Below are 16,220 nucleotides of genomic sequence, written 5' to 3'. Positions count from 1 at the left end.
TCATAAGCATTAATCTTATTTTGTCAATTAGGAACATTCAGCACCCACCCGCTATCAAGGCAGCTGCCTATCATGTCATGCCCTACCTGCACAGGTGTGCTGGCTACTCAAATGATCCAATTAAGGAGGCCATTTAGTCAGCAGCAGCAGAAGTCCTGTGCCTGGACGCTCCAACAGCGGCCAGACACAAGCAGAAGCAGAAGCAGCAGCAGCACCACCTTTTGTTTTTTGGCTGCAGCAGCAGCAGCAGCAAGGCCCACAGGGCTGGCTAGCTGGCTAGCCAGCAAGCAGGTAGCAATGAAAGTAGGAATCTTTCTTTTTAACCCTGTAAGGGGGTGGTGCACTGTACCCGAAGATACTGCCATATCGGGTCAATGCATAGGGCGACGGAAGCAAGCTTCGAAATCGGCCCCCGTTCTCAAAAATCCATTTAATATATGGTCCCCAGATAGGGGACGTATCAGATATTAAACTGATAAGAACAGATACTACACTTGATCTTAGCCAAAAGGCCGAGAAGCGATAACCGTGAAAGGGGCGGGCCCAACAAGGTCCCCTTCATGGGCACTATCACTGCTTGCTGTCAGGGAGGCTGCCAGACAATTTTCCATGCACACTCTGGGCTGGGGGGCAGTCAACCACCAGTACACACAGCAGAACCTAAACCCATACCATTATTGCTAAGCAGCAAGACAGGGGCCCATTGCACTCCCACGGGGCCTTTTTAAATGCAATCCATAACCCGGATTTGCCAGGAACCCTTCTTACTCCTCCTACTTGCATGTGACACTGGGCTTAGGATCTGCATAGGAAACACACACACAAGCACACACCTACCTTTGTTGCCTGCAGATGCCTCCTTGGCTGTCCCCAAACGGTATCAAACCAACACCCACGGGAAGCTGTAAGCATAGAGGACATGCCTGCACCCCATTGGACTTACCTGTGTGGGTTAAACCCGGGTTATTTGACAACCTATGGCGGTGATGGTTCTGCTCAGGCAGAGCAGTGCTGATGCTCCTCATAAAGCTGTCGCTGCTGTGAAGGTTCTAGGTGACATCACAAATCCCTATGGTTACATACACAACAAAGCTGGGTTGTTGTTGTTTACACTCTGCAAGGCCTGTGGAAGTGAGTGACATCATAGCACTGTAGTTCTGAGGGTTCTAGATGGATGCAACAATCTCCTGTTGCTTCTATGAAGGCCATAATAGACGACATCACCAAACAGCTCCATAGTCACATACACAGCAAAGGAGAGATGTTGTTTACACCTAGTGATGTCAGTGGTATTGAGTGACATCACAGCACAGTGCTAAGGCTCCTGGGCCTGGACACAGCAGCGGCTGCAATATCTCAACGGAGAATACGTTTATATATATGTGTGTGTGTGCGCGTATATATATATATATATATATATATATATATATATATATATATATATATATATATTTCTCCGCCGAAATCACTTTTAAACCCATTTCCACCTTTTTTTCCCTTCTCTTCCTCTTACTTTTTTTTCACGTTTTTTTACGTTTTTCTCCTTTTCGCCTCTTTTCTGGGCGTATTATTCTTCTTTTTCTTCTTTTTTTTCGTCTAATGCATACCCCATCAGTGCAGCAATGCTTATTCAATACCGCCAGCAGATGGAGACACTGGGGGATAATTTTCTAAGGATTTATACTGATTTTTCCTGTCTGAATTTGTCGCACAGAAAGTTGCAGGCCAAATATGTGTGACATTTCTGCGACTTTAGCTTCTAGAGCATTTTTACAACATTATACATAGGTGCTGAATACATAAAAAGCGACTGTTCAGCGACAGACAAGTCGCATCGGCTGAAAGTAGGCCAGAATGTCAGTCCATGTTGGAGCAGGTTTAGATACAGTCTAAAGCATAGATCTCAAAGTCTGTGCACAGAATTTAGCAAGGGCCTCGCACCTTCTGATGCATCAGGTAGGTGCACAATAGCATAGCCTAACCCTCTGTACTTTGGTCTATATTGATGCGGGACATAGACAGCCAGCTGATGACCAATCCATTAGTGCAATGGATGGCTGGAAGCATTTGTCTTTGCCTTTGCAATACCACAGAAGCAATGCATGGTCAATGTACAGCAATGACACACCTGTGTGAACAGCCAGGAGACCCCCCCCCCCCCATGTTATGTTACATAGTTACATAGTTAGTACGGTCGAAAAAAGACATATGTCCATCAAGTTCAACCAGGGAATTAAGGGGTAGGGGTGTGGCGCGATATTGGGGAAGGGATGAGATTTTATATTTCTTCATAAGCATTAATCTTATTTTGTCAATTAGGAACATTCAGCACCCACCCGCTATCAAGGCAGCTGCCTATCATGTCATGCCCTACCTGCACAGGTGTGCTGGCTACTCAAATGATCCAATTAAGGAGGCCATTTAGTCAGCAGCAGCAGAAGTCCTGTGCCTGGACGCTCCAACAGCGGCCAGACACAAGCAGAAGCAGAAGCAGCAGCAGCACCACCTTTTGTTTTTTGGCTGCAGCAGCAGCAGCAGCAAGGCCCACAGGGCTGGCTAGCTGGCTAGCCAGCAAGCAGGTAGCAATGAAAGTAGGAATCTTTCTTTTTAACCCTGTAAGGGGGTGGTGCACTGTACCCGAAGATACTGCCATATCGGGTCAATGCATAGGGCGACGGAAGCAAGCTTCGAAATCGGCCCCCGTTCTCAAAAATCCATTTAATATATGGTCCCCAGATAGGGGACGTATCAGATATTAAACTGATAAGAACAGATACTACACTTGATCTTAGCCAAAAGGCCGAGAAGCGATAACCGTGAAAGGGGCGGGCCCAACAAGGTCCCCTTCATGGGCACTATCACTGCTTGCTGTCAGAGAGGCTGCCAGACAATTTTCCATGCACACTCTGGGCTGGGGGGCAGTCAACCACCAGTACACACAGCAGAACCTAAACCCATACCATTATTGCTAAGCAGCAAGACAGGGGCCCATTGCACTCCCACGGGGCCTTTTTAAATGCAATCCATAACCCGGATTTGCCAGGAACCCTTCTTACTCCTCCTACTTGCATGTGACACTGGGCTTAGGATCTGCATAGGAAACACACACACAAGCACACACCTACCTTTGTTGCCTGCAGATGCCTCCTTGGCTGTCCCCAAACGGTATCAAACCAACACCCACGGGAAGCTGTAAGCATAGAGGACATGCCTGCACCCCATTGGACTTACCTGTGTGGGTTAAACCCGGGTTATTTGACAACCTATGGCGGTGATGGTTCTGCTCAGGCAGAGCAGTGCTGATGCTCCTCATAAAGCTGTCGCTGCTGTGAAGGTTCTAGGTGACATCACAAATCCCTATGGTTACATACACAACAAAGCTGGGTTGTTGTTGTTTACACTCTGCAAGGCCTGTGGAAGTGAGTGACATCATAGCACTGTAGTTCTGAGGGTTCTAGATGGATGCAACAATCTCCTGTTGCTTCTATGAAGGCCATAATAGACGACATCACCAAACAGCTCCATAGTCACATACACAGCAAAGGAGAGATGTTGTTTACACCTAGTGATGTCAGTGGTATTGAGTGACATCACAGCACAGTGCTAAGGCTCCTGGGCCTGGACACAGCAGCGGCTGCAATATCTCAACGGAGAATACGTTTATATATATGTGTGTGTGTGCGCGTATATATATATATATATATATATATATTTCTCCGCCGAAATCACTTTTAAACCCATTTCCACCTTTTTTTCCCTTCTCTTCCTCTTACTTTTTTTTCACGTTTTTTTACGTTTTTCTCCTTTTCGCCTCTTTTCTGGGCGTATTATTCTTCTTTTTCTTCTTTTTTTTCGTCTAATGCATACCCCATCAGTGCAGCAATGCTTATTCAATACCGCCAGCAGATGGAGACACTGGGGGATAATTTTCTAAGGATTTATACTGATTTTTCCTGTCTGAATTTGTCGCACAGAAAGTTGCAGGCCAAATATGTGTGACATTTCTGCGACTTTAGCTTCTAGAGCATTTTTACAACATTATACATAGGTGCTGAATACATAAAAAGCGACTGTTCAGCGACAGACAAGTCGCATCGGCTGAAAGTAGGCCAGAATGTCAGTCCATGTTGGAGCAGGTTTAGATACAGTCTAAAGCATAGATCTCAAAGTCTGTGCACAGAATTTAGCAAGGGCCTCGCACCTTCTGATGCATCAGGTAGGTGCACAATAGCATAGCCTAACCCTCTGTACTTTGGTCTATATTGATGCGGGACATAGACAGCCAGCTGATGACCAATCCATTAGTGCAATGGATGGCTGGAAGCATTTGTCTTTGCCTTTGCAATACCACAGAAGCAATGCATGGTCAATGTACAGCAATGACACACCTGTGTGAACAGCCAGGAGACCCCCCCCCCCCATGTTATGTTACATAGTTACATAGTTAGTACGGTCGAAAAAAGACATATGTCCATCAAGTTCAACCAGGGAATTAAGGGGTAGGGGTGTGGCGCGATATTGGGGAAGGGATGAGATTTTATATTTCTTCATAAGCATTAATCTTATTTTGTCAATTAGGAACATTCAGCACCCACCCGCTATCAAGGCAGCTGCCTATCATGTCATGCCCTACCTGCACAGGTGTGCTGGCTACTCAAATGATCCAATTAAGGAGGCCATTTAGTCAGCAGCAGCAGAAGTCCTGTGCCTGGACGCTCCAACAGCGGCCAGACACAAGCAGAAGCAGAAGCAGCAGCAGCACCACCTTTTGTTTTTTGGCTGCAGCAGCAGCAGCAGCAAGGCCCACAGGGCTGGCTAGCTGGCTAGCCAGCAAGCAGGTAGCAATGAAAGTAGGAATCTTTCTTTTTAACCCTGTAAGGGGGTGGTGCACTGTACCCGAAGATACTGCCATATCGGGTCAATGCATAGGGCGACGGAAGCAAGCTTCGAAATCGGCCCCCGTTCTCAAAAATCCATTTAATATATGGTCCCCAGATAGGGGACGTATCAGATATTAAACTGATAAGAACAGATACTACACTTGATCTTAGCCAAAAGGCCGAGAAGCGATAACCGTGAAAGGGGCGGGCCCAACAAGGTCCCCTTCATGGGCACTATCACTGCTTGCTGTCAGGGAGGCTGCCAGACAATTTTCCATGCACACTCTGGGCTGGGGGGCAGTCAACCACCAGTACACACAGCAGAACCTAAACCCATACCATTATTGCTAAGCAGCAAGACAGGGGCCCATTGCACTCCCACGGGGCCTTTTTAAATGCAATCCATAACCCGGATTTGCCAGGAACCCTTCTTACTCCTCCTACTTGCATGTGACACTGGGCTTAGGATCTGCATAGGAAACACACACACAAGCACACACCTACCTTTGTTGCCTGCAGATGCCTCCTTGGCTGTCCCCAAACGGTATCAAACCAACACCCACGGGAAGCTGTAAGCATAGAGGACATGCCTGCACCCCATTGGACTTACCTGTGTGGGTTAAACCCGGGTTATTTGACAACCTATGGCGGTGATGGTTCTGCTCAGGCAGAGCAGTGCTGATGCTCCTCATAAAGCTGTCTGATGCTCCTCATAAAGCTGTCGCTGCTGTGAAGGTTCTAGGTGACATCACAAATCCCTATGGTTACATACACAACAAAGCTGGGTTGTTGTTGTTTACACTCTGCAAGGCCTGTGGAAGTGAGTGACATCATAGCACTGTAGTTCTGAGGGTTCTAGATGGATGCAACAATCTCCTGTTGCTTCTATGAAGGCCATAATAGACGACATCACCAAACAGCTCCATAGTCACATACACAGCAAAGGAGAGATGTTGTTTACACCTAGTGATGTCAGTGGTATTGAGTGACATCACAGCACAGTGCTAAGGCTCCTGGGCCTGGACACAGCAGCGGCTGCAATATCTCAACGGAGAATACGTTTATATATATGTGTGTGTGTGCGCGTATATATATATATATATATATATATATATATATATATATTCTCCGCCGAAATCACTTTTAAACCCATTTCCACCTTTTTTTCCCTTCTCTTCCTCTTACTTTTTTTTCACGTTTTTTTACGTTTTTCTCCTTTTCGCCTCTTTTCTGGGCGTATTATTCTTCTTTTTCTTCTTTTTTTTCGTCTAATGCATACCCCATCAGTGCAGCAATGCTTATTCAATACCGCCAGCAGATGGAGACACTGGGGGATAATTTTCTAAGGATTTATACTGATTTTTCCTGTCTGAATTTGTCGCACAGAAAGTTGCAGGCCAAATATGTGTGACATTTCTGCGACTTTAGCTTCTAGAGCATTTTTACAACATTATACATAGGTGCTGAATACATAAAAAGCGACTGTTCAGCGACAGACAAGTCGCATCGGCTGAAAGTAGGCCAGAATGTCAGTCCATGTTGGAGCAGGTTTAGATACAGTCTAAAGCATAGATCTCAAAGTCTGTGCACAGAATTTAGCAAGGGCCTCGCACCTTCTGATGCATCAGGTAGGTGCACAATAGCATAGCCTAACCCTCTGTACTTTGGTCTATATTGATGCGGGACATAGACAGCCAGCTGATGACCAATCCATTAGTGCAATGGATGGCTGGAAGCATTTGTCTTTGCCTTTGCAATACCACAGAAGCAATGCATGGTCAATGTACAGCAATGACACACCTGTGTGAACAGCCAGGAGACCCCCCCCCCCCCATGTTATGTTACATAGTTACATAGTTAGTACGGTCGAAAAAAGACATATGTCCATCAAGTTCAACCAGGGAATTAAGGGGTAGGGGTGTGGCGCGATATTGGGGAAGGGATGAGATTTTATATTTCTTCATAAGCATTAATCTTATTTTGTCAATTAGGAACATTCAGCACCCACCCGCTATCAAGGCAGCTGCCTATCATGTCATGCCCTACCTGCACAGGTGTGCTGGCTACTCAAATGATCCAATTAAGGAGGCCATTTAGTCAGCAGCAGCAGAAGTCCTGTGCCTGGACGCTCCAACAGCGGCCAGACACAAGCAGAAGCAGAAGCAGCAGCAGCACCACCTTTTGTTTTTTGGCTGCAGCAGCAGCAGCAGCAAGGCCCACAGGGCTGGCTAGCTGGCTAGCCAGCAAGCAGGTAGCAATGAAAGTAGGAATCTTTCTTTTTAACCCTGTAAGGGGGTGGTGCACTGTACCCGAAGATACTGCCATATCGGGTCAATGCATAGGGCGACGGAAGCAAGCTTCGAAATCGGCCCCCGTTCTCAAAAATCCATTTAATATATGGTCCCCAGATAGGGGACGTATCAGATATTAAACTGATAAGAACAGATACTACACTTGATCTTAGCCAAAAGGCCGAGAAGCGATAACCGTGAAAGGGGCGGGCCCAACAAGGTCCCCTTCATGGGCACTATCACTGCTTGCTGTCAGGGAGGCTGCCAGACAATTTTCCATGCACACTCTGGGCTGGGGGGCAGTCAACCACCAGTACACACAGCAGAACCTAAACCCATACCATTATTGCTAAGCAGCAAGACAGGGGCCCATTGCACTCCCACGGGGCCTTTTTAAATGCAATCCATAACCCGGATTTGCCAGGAACCCTTCTTACTCCTCCTACTTGCATGTGACACTGGGCTTAGGATCTGCATAGGAAACACACACACAAGCACACACCTACCTTTGTTGCCTGCAGATGCCTCCTTGGCTGTCCCCAAACGGTATCAAACCAACACCCACGGGAAGCTGTAAGCATAGAGGACATGCCTGCACCCCATTGGACTTACCTGTGTGGGTTAAACCCGGGTTATTTGACAACCTATGGCGGTGATGGTTCTGCTCAGGCAGAGCAGTGCTGATGCTCCTCATAAAGCTGTCGCTGCTGTGAAGGTTCTAGGTGACATCACAAATCCCTATGGTTACATACACAACAAAGCTGGGTTGTTGTTGTTTACACTCTGCAAGGCCTGTGGAAGTGAGTGACATCATAGCACTGTAGTTCTGAGGGTTCTAGATGGATGCAACAATCTCCTGTTGCTTCTATGAAGGCCATAATAGACGACATCACCAAACAGCTCCATAGTCACATACACAGCAAAGGAGAGATGTTGTTTACACCTAGTGATGTCAGTGGTATTGAGTGACATCACAGCACAGTGCTAAGGCTCCTGGGCCTGGACACAGCAGCGGCTGCAATATCTCAACGGAGAATACGTTTATATATATGTGCGTGTGTGCGCGTATATATATATATATATATATATATATATATATATATATATATATATTTCTCCGCCGAAATCACTTTTAAACCCATTTCCACCTTTTTTTCCCTTCTCTTCCTCTTACTTTTTTTTCACGTTTTTTTACGTTTTTCTCCTTTTCGCCTCTTTTCTGGGCGTATTATTCTTCTTTTTCTTCTTTTTTTTCGTCTAATGCATACCCCATCAGTGCAGCAATGCTTATTCAATACCGCCAGCAGATGGAGACACTGGGGGATAATTTTCTAAGGATTTATACTGATTTTTCCTGTCTGAATTTGTCGCACAGAAAGTTGCAGGCCAAATATGTGTGACATTTCTGCGACTTTAGCTTCTAGAGCATTTTTACAACATTATACATAGGTGCTGAATACATAAAAAGCGACTGTTCAGCGACAGACAAGTCGCATCGGCTGAAAGTAGGCCAGAATGTCAGTCCATGTTGGAGCAGGTTTAGATACAGTCTAAAGCATAGATCTCAAAGTCTGTGCACAGAATTTAGCAAGGGCCTCGCACCTTCTGATGCATCAGGTAGGTGCACAATAGCATAGCCTAACCCTCTGTACTTTGGTCTATATTGATGCGGGACATAGACAGCCAGCTGATGACCAATCCATTAGTGCAATGGATGGCTGGAAGCATTTGTCTTTGCCTTTGCAATACCACAGAAGCAATGCATGGTCAATGTACAGCAATGACACACCTGTGTGAACAGCCAGGAGACCCCCCCCCCCCCCATGTTATGTTACATAGTTACATAGTTAGTACGGTCGAAAAAAGACATATGTCCATCAAGTTCAACCAGGGAATTAAGGGGTAGGGGTGTGGCGCGATATTGGGGAAGGGATGAGATTTTATATTTCTTCATAAGCATTAATCTTATTTTGTCAATTAGGAACATTCAGCACCCACCCGCTATCAAGGCAGCTGCCTATCATGTCATGCCCTACCTGCACAGGTGTGCTGGCTACTCAAATGATCCAATTAAGGAGGCCATTTAGTCAGCAGCAGCAGAAGTCCTGTGCCTGGACGCTCCAACAGCGGCCAGACACAAGCAGAAGCAGAAGCAGCAGCAGCACCACCTTTTGTTTTTTGGCTGCAGCAGCAGCAGCAGCAAGGCCCACAGGGCTGGCTAGCTGGCTAGCCAGCAAGCAGGTAGCAATGAAAGTAGGAATCTTTCTTTTTAACCCTGTAAGGGGGTGGTGCACTGTACCCGAAGATACTGCCATATCGGGTCAATGCATAGGGCGACGGAAGCAAGCTTCGAAATCGGCCCCCGTTCTCAAAAATCCATTTAATATATGGTCCCCAGATAGGGGACGTATCAGATATTAAACTGATAAGAACAGATACTACACTTGATCTTAGCCAAAAGGCCGAGAAGCGATAACCGTGAAAGGGGCGGGCCCAACAAGGTCCCCTTCATGGGCACTATCACTGCTTGCTGTCAGGGAGGCTGCCAGACAATTTTCCATGCACACTCTGGGCTGGGGGGCAGTCAACCACCAGTACACACAGCAGAACCTAAACCCATACCATTATTGCTAAGCAGCAAGACAGGGGCCCATTGCACTCCCACGGGGCCTTTTTAAATGCAATCCATAACCCGGATTTGCCAGGAACCCTTCTTACTCCTCCTACTTGCATGTGACACTGGGCTTAGGATCTGCATAGGAAACACACACACAAGCACACACCTACCTTTGTTGCCTGCAGATGCCTCCTTGGCTGTCCCCAAACGGTATCAAACCAACACCCACGGGAAGCTGTAAGCATAGAGGACATGCCTGCACCCCATTGGACTTACCTGTGTGGGTTAAACCCGGGTTATTTGACAACCTATGGCGGTGATGGTTCTGCTCAGGCAGAGCAGTGCTGATGCTCCTCATAAAGCTGTCGCTGCTGTGAAGGTTCTAGGTGACATCACAAATCCCTATGGTTACATACACAACAAAGCTGGGTTGTTGTTGTTTACACTCTGCAAGGCCTGTGGAAGTGAGTGACATCATAGCACTGTAGTTCTGAGGGTTCTAGATGGATGCAACAATCTCCTGTTGCTTCTATGAAGGCCATAATAGACGACATCACCAAACAGCTCCATAGTCACATACACAGCAAAGGAGAGATGTTGTTTACACCTAGTGATGTCAGTGGTATTGAGTGACATCACAGCACAGTGCTAAGGCTCCTGGGCCTGGACACAGCAGCGGCTGCAATATCTCAACGGAGAATACGTTTATATATATGTGTGTGTGTGCGCGTATATATATATATATATATATATATATATATATATATATATATATATATTTCTCCGCCGAAATCACTTTTAAACCCATTTCCACCTTTTTTTCCCTTCTCTTCCTCTTACTTTTTTTTCACGTTTTTTTACGTTTTTCTCCTTTTCGCCTCTTTTCTGGGCGTATTATTCTTCTTTTTCTTCTTTTTTTTCGTCTAATGCATACCCCATCAGTGCAGCAATGCTTATTCAATACCGCCAGCAGATGGAGACACTGGGGGATAATTTTCTAAGGATTTATACTGATTTTTCCTGTCTGAATTTGTCGCACAGAAAGTTGCAGGCCAAATATGTGTGACATTTCTGCGACTTTAGCTTCTAGAGCATTTTTACAACATTATACATAGGTGCTGAATACATAAAAAGCGACTGTTCAGCGACAGACAAGTCGCATCGGCTGAAAGTAGGCCAGAATGTCAGTCCATGTTGGAGCAGGTTTAGATACAGTCTAAAGCATAGATCTCAAAGTCTGTGCACAGAATTTAGCAAGGGCCTCGCACCTTCTGATGCATCAGGTAGGTGCACAATAGCATAGCCTAACCCTCTGTACTTTGGTCTATATTGATGCGGGACATAGACAGCCAGCTGATGACCAATCCATTAGTGCAATGGATGGCTGGAAGCATTTGTCTTTGCCTTTGCAATACCACAGAAGCAATGCATGGTCAATGTACAGCAATGACACACCTGTGTGAACAGCCAGGAGACCCCCCCCCCCATGTTATGTTACATAGTTACATAGTTAGTACGGTCGAAAAAAGACATATGTCCATCAAGTTCAACCAGGGAATTAAGGGGTAGGGGTGTGGCGCGATATTGGGGAAGGGATGAGATTTTATATTTCTTCATAAGCATTAATCTTATTTTGTCAATTAGGAACATTCAGCACCCACCCGCTATCAAGGCAGCTGCCTATCATGTCATGCCCTACCTGCACAGGTGTGCTGGCTACTCAAATGATCCAATTAAGGAGGCCATTTAGTCAGCAGCAGCAGAAGTCCTGTGCCTGGACGCTCCAACAGCGGCCAGACACAAGCAGAAGCAGAAGCAGCAGCAGCACCACCTTTTGTTTTTTGGCTGCAGCAGCAGCAGCAGCAGCAAGGCCCACAGGGCTGGCTAGCTGGCTAGCCAGCAAGCAGGTAGCAATGAAAGTAGGAATCTTTCTTTTTAACCCTGTAAGGGGGTGGTGCACTGTACCCGAAGATACTGCCATATCGGGTCAATGCATAGGGCGACGGAAGCAAGCTTCGAAATCGGCCCCCGTTCTCAAAAATCCATTTAATATATGGTCCCCAGATAGGGGACGTATCAGATATTAAACTGATAAGAACAGATACTACACTTGATCTTAGCCAAAAGGCCGAGAAGCGATAACCGTGAAAGGGGCGGGCCCAACAAGGTCCCCTTCATGGGCACTATCACTGCTTGCTGTCAGGGAGGCTGCCAGACAATTTTCCATGCACACTCTGGGCTGGGGGGCAGTCAACCACCAGTACACACAGCAGAACCTAAACCCATACCATTATTGCTAAGCAGCAAGACAGGGGCCCATTGCACTCCCACGGGGCCTTTTTAAATGCAATCCATAACCCGGATTTGCCAGGAACCCTTCTTACTCCTCCTACTTGCATGTGACACTGGGCTTAGGATCTGCATAGGAAACACACACACAAGCACACACCTACCTTTGTTGCCTGCAGATGCCTCCTTGGCTGTCCCCAAACGGTATCAAACCAACACCCACGGGAAGCTGTAAGCATAGAGGACATGCCTGCACCCCATTGGACTTACCTGTGTGGGTTAAACCCGGGTTATTTGACAACCTATGGCGGTGATGGTTCTGCTCAGGCAGAGCAGTGCTGATGCTCCTCATAAAGCTGTCGCTGCTGTGAAGGTTCTAGGTGACATCACAAATCCCTATGGTTACATACACAACAAAGCTGGGTTGTTGTTGTTTACACTCTGCAAGGCCTGTGGAAGTGAGTGACATCATAGCACTGTAGTTCTGAGGGTTCTAGATGGATGCAACAATCTCCTGTTGCTTCTATGAAGGCCATAATAGACGACATCACCAAACAGCTCCATAGTCACATACACAGCAAAGGAGAGATGTTGTTTACACCTAGTGATGTCAGTGGTATTGAGTGACATCACAGCACAGTGCTAAGGCTCCTGGGCCTGGACACAGCAGCGGCTGCAATATCTCAACGGAGAATACGTTTATATATATGTGTGTGTGTGCGCGTATATATATATATATATATATATATATATATATATATATCTCCGCCGAAATCACTTTTAAACCCATTTCCACCTTTTTTTCCCTTCTCTTCCTCTTACTTTTTTTTCACGTTTTTTTACGTTTTTCTCCTTTTCGCCTCTTTTCTGGGCGTATTATTCTTCTTTTTCTTCTTTTTTTTCGTCTAATGCATACCCCATCAGTGCAGCAATGCTTATTCAATACCGCCAGCAGATGGAGACACTGGGGGATAATTTTCTAAGGATTTATACTGATTTTTCCTGTCTGAATTTGTCGCACAGAAAGTTGCAGGCCAAATATGTGTGACATTTCTGCGACTTTAGCTTCTAGAGCATTTTTACAACATTATACATAGGTGCTGAATACATAAAAAGCGACTGTTCAGCAACAGACAAGTCGCATCGGCTGAAAGTAGGCCAGAATGTCAGTCCATGTTGGAGCAGGTTTAGATACAGTCTAAAGCATAGATCTCAAAGTCTGTGCACAGAATTTAGCAAGGGCCTCGCACCTTCTGATGCATCAGGTAGGTGCACAATAGCATAGCCTAACCCTCTGTACTTTGGTCTATATTGATGCGGGACATAGACAGCCAGCTGATGACCAATCCATTAGTGCAATGGATGGCTGGAAGCATTTGTCTTTGCCTTTGCAATACCACAGAAGCAATGCATGGTCAATGTACAGCAATGACACACCTGTGTGAACAGCCAGGAGACCCCCCCCCCCCCCATGTTATGTTACATAGTTACATAGTTAGTACGGTCGAAAAAAGACATATGTCCATCAAGTTCAACCAGGGAATTAAGGGGTAGGGGTGTGGCGCGATATTGGGGAAGGGATGAGATTTTATATTTCTTCATAAGCATTAATCTTATTTTGTCAATTAGGAACATTCAGCACCCACCCGCTATCAAGGCAGCTGCCTATCATGTCATGCCCTACCTGCACAGGTGTGCTGGCTACTCAAATGATCCAATTAAGGAGGCCATTTAGTCAGCAGCAGCAGAAGTCCTGTGCCTGGACGCTCCAACAGCGGCCAGACACAAGCAGAAGCAGAAGCAGCAGCAGCACCACCTTTTGTTTTTTGGCTGCAGCAGCAGCAGCAGCAAGGCCCACAGGGCTGGCTAGCTGGCTAGCCAGCAAGCAGGTAGCAATGAAAGTAGGAATCTTTCTTTTTAACCCTGTAAGGGGGTGGTGCACTGTACCCGAAGATACTGCCATATCGGGTCAATGCATAGGGCGACGGAAGCAAGCTTCGAAATCGGCCCCCGTTCTCAAAAATCCATTTAATATATGGTCCCCAGATAGGGGACGTATCAGATATTAAACTGATAAGAACAGATACTACACTTGATCTTAGCCAAAAGGCCGAGAAGCGATAACCGTGAAAGGGGCGGGCCCAACAAGGTCCCCTTCATGGGCACTATCACTGCTTGCTGTCAGGGAGGCTGCCAGACAATTTTCCATGCACACTCTGGGCTGGGGGGCAGTCAACCACCAGTACACACAGCAGAACCTAAACCCATACCATTATTGCTAAGCAGCAAGACAGGGGCCCATTGCACTCCCACGGGGCCTTTTTAAATGCAATCCATAACCCGGATTTGCCAGGAACCCTTCTTACTCCTCCTACTTGCATGTGACACTGGGCTTAGGATCTGCATAGGAAACACACACACAAGCACACACCTACCTTTGTTGCCTGCAGATGCCTCCTTGGCTGTCCCCAAACGGTATCAAACCAACACCCACGGGAAGCTGTAAGCATAGAGGACATGCCTGCACCCCATTGGACTTACCTGTGTGGGTTAAACCCGGGTTATTTGACAACCTATGGCGGTGATGGTTCTGCTCAGGCAGAGCAGTGCTGATGCTCCTCATAAAGCTGTCGCTGCTGTGAAGGTTCTAGGTGACATCACAAATCCCTATGGTTACATACACAACAAAGCTGGGTTGTTGTTGTTTACACTCTGCAAGGCCTGTGGAAGTGAGTGACATCATAGCACTGTAGTTCTGAGGGTTCTAGATGGATGCAACAATCTCCTGTTGCTTCTATGAAGGCCATAATAGACGACATCACCAAACAGCTCCATAGTCACATACACAGCAAAGGAGAGATGTTGTTTACACCTAGTGATGTCAGTGGTATTGAGTGACATCACAGCACAGTGCTAAGGCTCCTGGGCCTGGACACAGCAGCGGCTGCAATATCTCAACGGAGAATACGTTTATATATATGTGTGTGTGTGCGCGTATATATATATATATATATATATATATATATATATATATATATATATATATATATCTCCGCCGAAATCACTTTTAAACCCATTTCCACCTTTTTTTCCCTTCTCTTCCTCTTACTTTTTTTTCACGTTTTTTTACGTTTTTCTCCTTTTCGCCTCTTTTCTGGGCGTATTATTCTTCTTTTTCTTCTTTTTTTTCGTCTAATGCATACCCCATCAGTGCAGCAATGCTTATTCAATACCGCCAGCAGATGGAGACACTGGGGGATAATTTTCTAAGGATTTATACTGATTTTTCCTGTCTGAATTTGTCGCACAGAAAGTTGCAGGCCAAATATGTGTGACATTTCTGCGACTTTAGCTTCTAGAGCATTTTTACAACATTATACATAGGTGCTGAATACATAAAAAGCGACTGTTCAGCGACAGACAAGTCGCATCGGCTGAAAGTAGGCCAGAATGTCAGTCCATGTTGGAGCAGGTTTAGATACAGTCTAAAGCATAGATCTCAAAGTCTGTGCACAGAATTTAGCAAGGGCCTCGCACCTTCTGATGCATCAGGTAGGTGCACAATAGCATAGCCTAACCCTCTGTACTTTGGTCTATATTGATGCGGGACATAGACAGCCAGCTGATGACCAATCCATTAGTGCAATGGATGGCTGGAAGCATTTGTCTTTGCCTTTGCAATACCACAGAAGCAATGCATGGTCAATGTACAGCAATGACACACCTGTGTGAACAGCCAGGAGACCCCCCCCCCCCCATGTTATGTTACATAGTTACATAGTTAGTACGGTCGAAAAAAGACATATGTCCATCAAGTTCAACCAGGGAATTAAGGGGTAGGGGTGTGGCGCGATATTGGGGAAGGGATGAGATTTTATATTTCTTCATAAGCATTAATCTTATTTTGTCAATTAGGAACATTCAGCACCCACCCGCTATCAAGGCAGCTGCCTATCATGTCATGCCCTACCTGCACAGGTGTGCTGGCTACTCAAATGATCCAATTAAGGAGGCCATTTAGTCAGCAGCAGCAGAAGTCCTGTGCCTGGACGCTCCAACAGCGGCCAGACACAAGCAGAAGCAGAAGCAGCAGCAGCACCACCTTTTGTTTTTTGGCTGCAGCAGCAGCAGCAGCAAGGCCCA

General features: G+C 46.2%; 7 non-coding genes across 7 annotated transcripts; all 7 read right to left on the bottom strand.

Annotated features, from left to right (window-relative positions):
• Positions 1–333: 333 nt before the first annotated feature.
• LOC130298833 (U2 spliceosomal RNA) lies at positions 334–524 on the bottom strand. The gene has a single exon (XR_008850121.1). It is a non-coding gene; the product is annotated as a U2 spliceosomal RNA (small nuclear RNA).
• Positions 525–2,621: 2,097 nt separating this feature from the next.
• Positions 2,622–2,812, bottom strand: LOC130298832 (U2 spliceosomal RNA). Its single transcript, XR_008850120.1, has one exon. It is a non-coding gene; the product is annotated as a U2 spliceosomal RNA (small nuclear RNA).
• A 2,068-nt stretch (positions 2,813–4,880) lies between these two features.
• LOC130298831 (U2 spliceosomal RNA) lies at positions 4,881–5,071 on the bottom strand. Its single transcript, XR_008850119.1, has one exon. It is a non-coding gene; the product is annotated as a U2 spliceosomal RNA (small nuclear RNA).
• A 2,102-nt stretch (positions 5,072–7,173) lies between these two features.
• LOC130298829 (U2 spliceosomal RNA) lies at positions 7,174–7,364 on the bottom strand. The gene has a single exon (XR_008850117.1). It is a non-coding gene; the product is annotated as a U2 spliceosomal RNA (small nuclear RNA).
• Positions 7,365–9,454: 2,090 nt separating this feature from the next.
• LOC130298828 (U2 spliceosomal RNA) lies at positions 9,455–9,645 on the bottom strand. Its single transcript, XR_008850115.1, has one exon. It is a non-coding gene; the product is annotated as a U2 spliceosomal RNA (small nuclear RNA).
• Positions 9,646–11,737: 2,092 nt separating this feature from the next.
• On the bottom strand, positions 11,738–11,928 carry LOC130298827 (U2 spliceosomal RNA). The gene has a single exon (XR_008850114.1). It is a non-coding gene; the product is annotated as a U2 spliceosomal RNA (small nuclear RNA).
• A 2,080-nt stretch (positions 11,929–14,008) lies between these two features.
• Positions 14,009–14,199, bottom strand: LOC130298826 (U2 spliceosomal RNA). The gene has a single exon (XR_008850113.1). It is a non-coding gene; the product is annotated as a U2 spliceosomal RNA (small nuclear RNA).
• Positions 14,200–16,220: the final 2,021 nt, after the last annotated feature.

The sequence above is a fragment of the Hyla sarda genome, unplaced genomic scaffold, assembly GCF_029499605.1.
Source record: "Hyla sarda isolate aHylSar1 unplaced genomic scaffold, aHylSar1.hap1 scaffold_1025, whole genome shotgun sequence".
Lineage (NCBI taxonomy): Eukaryota > Metazoa > Chordata > Amphibia > Anura > Hylidae > Hyla > Hyla sarda.
This window is presented reverse-complemented; position numbering and strand designations above follow the sequence as displayed.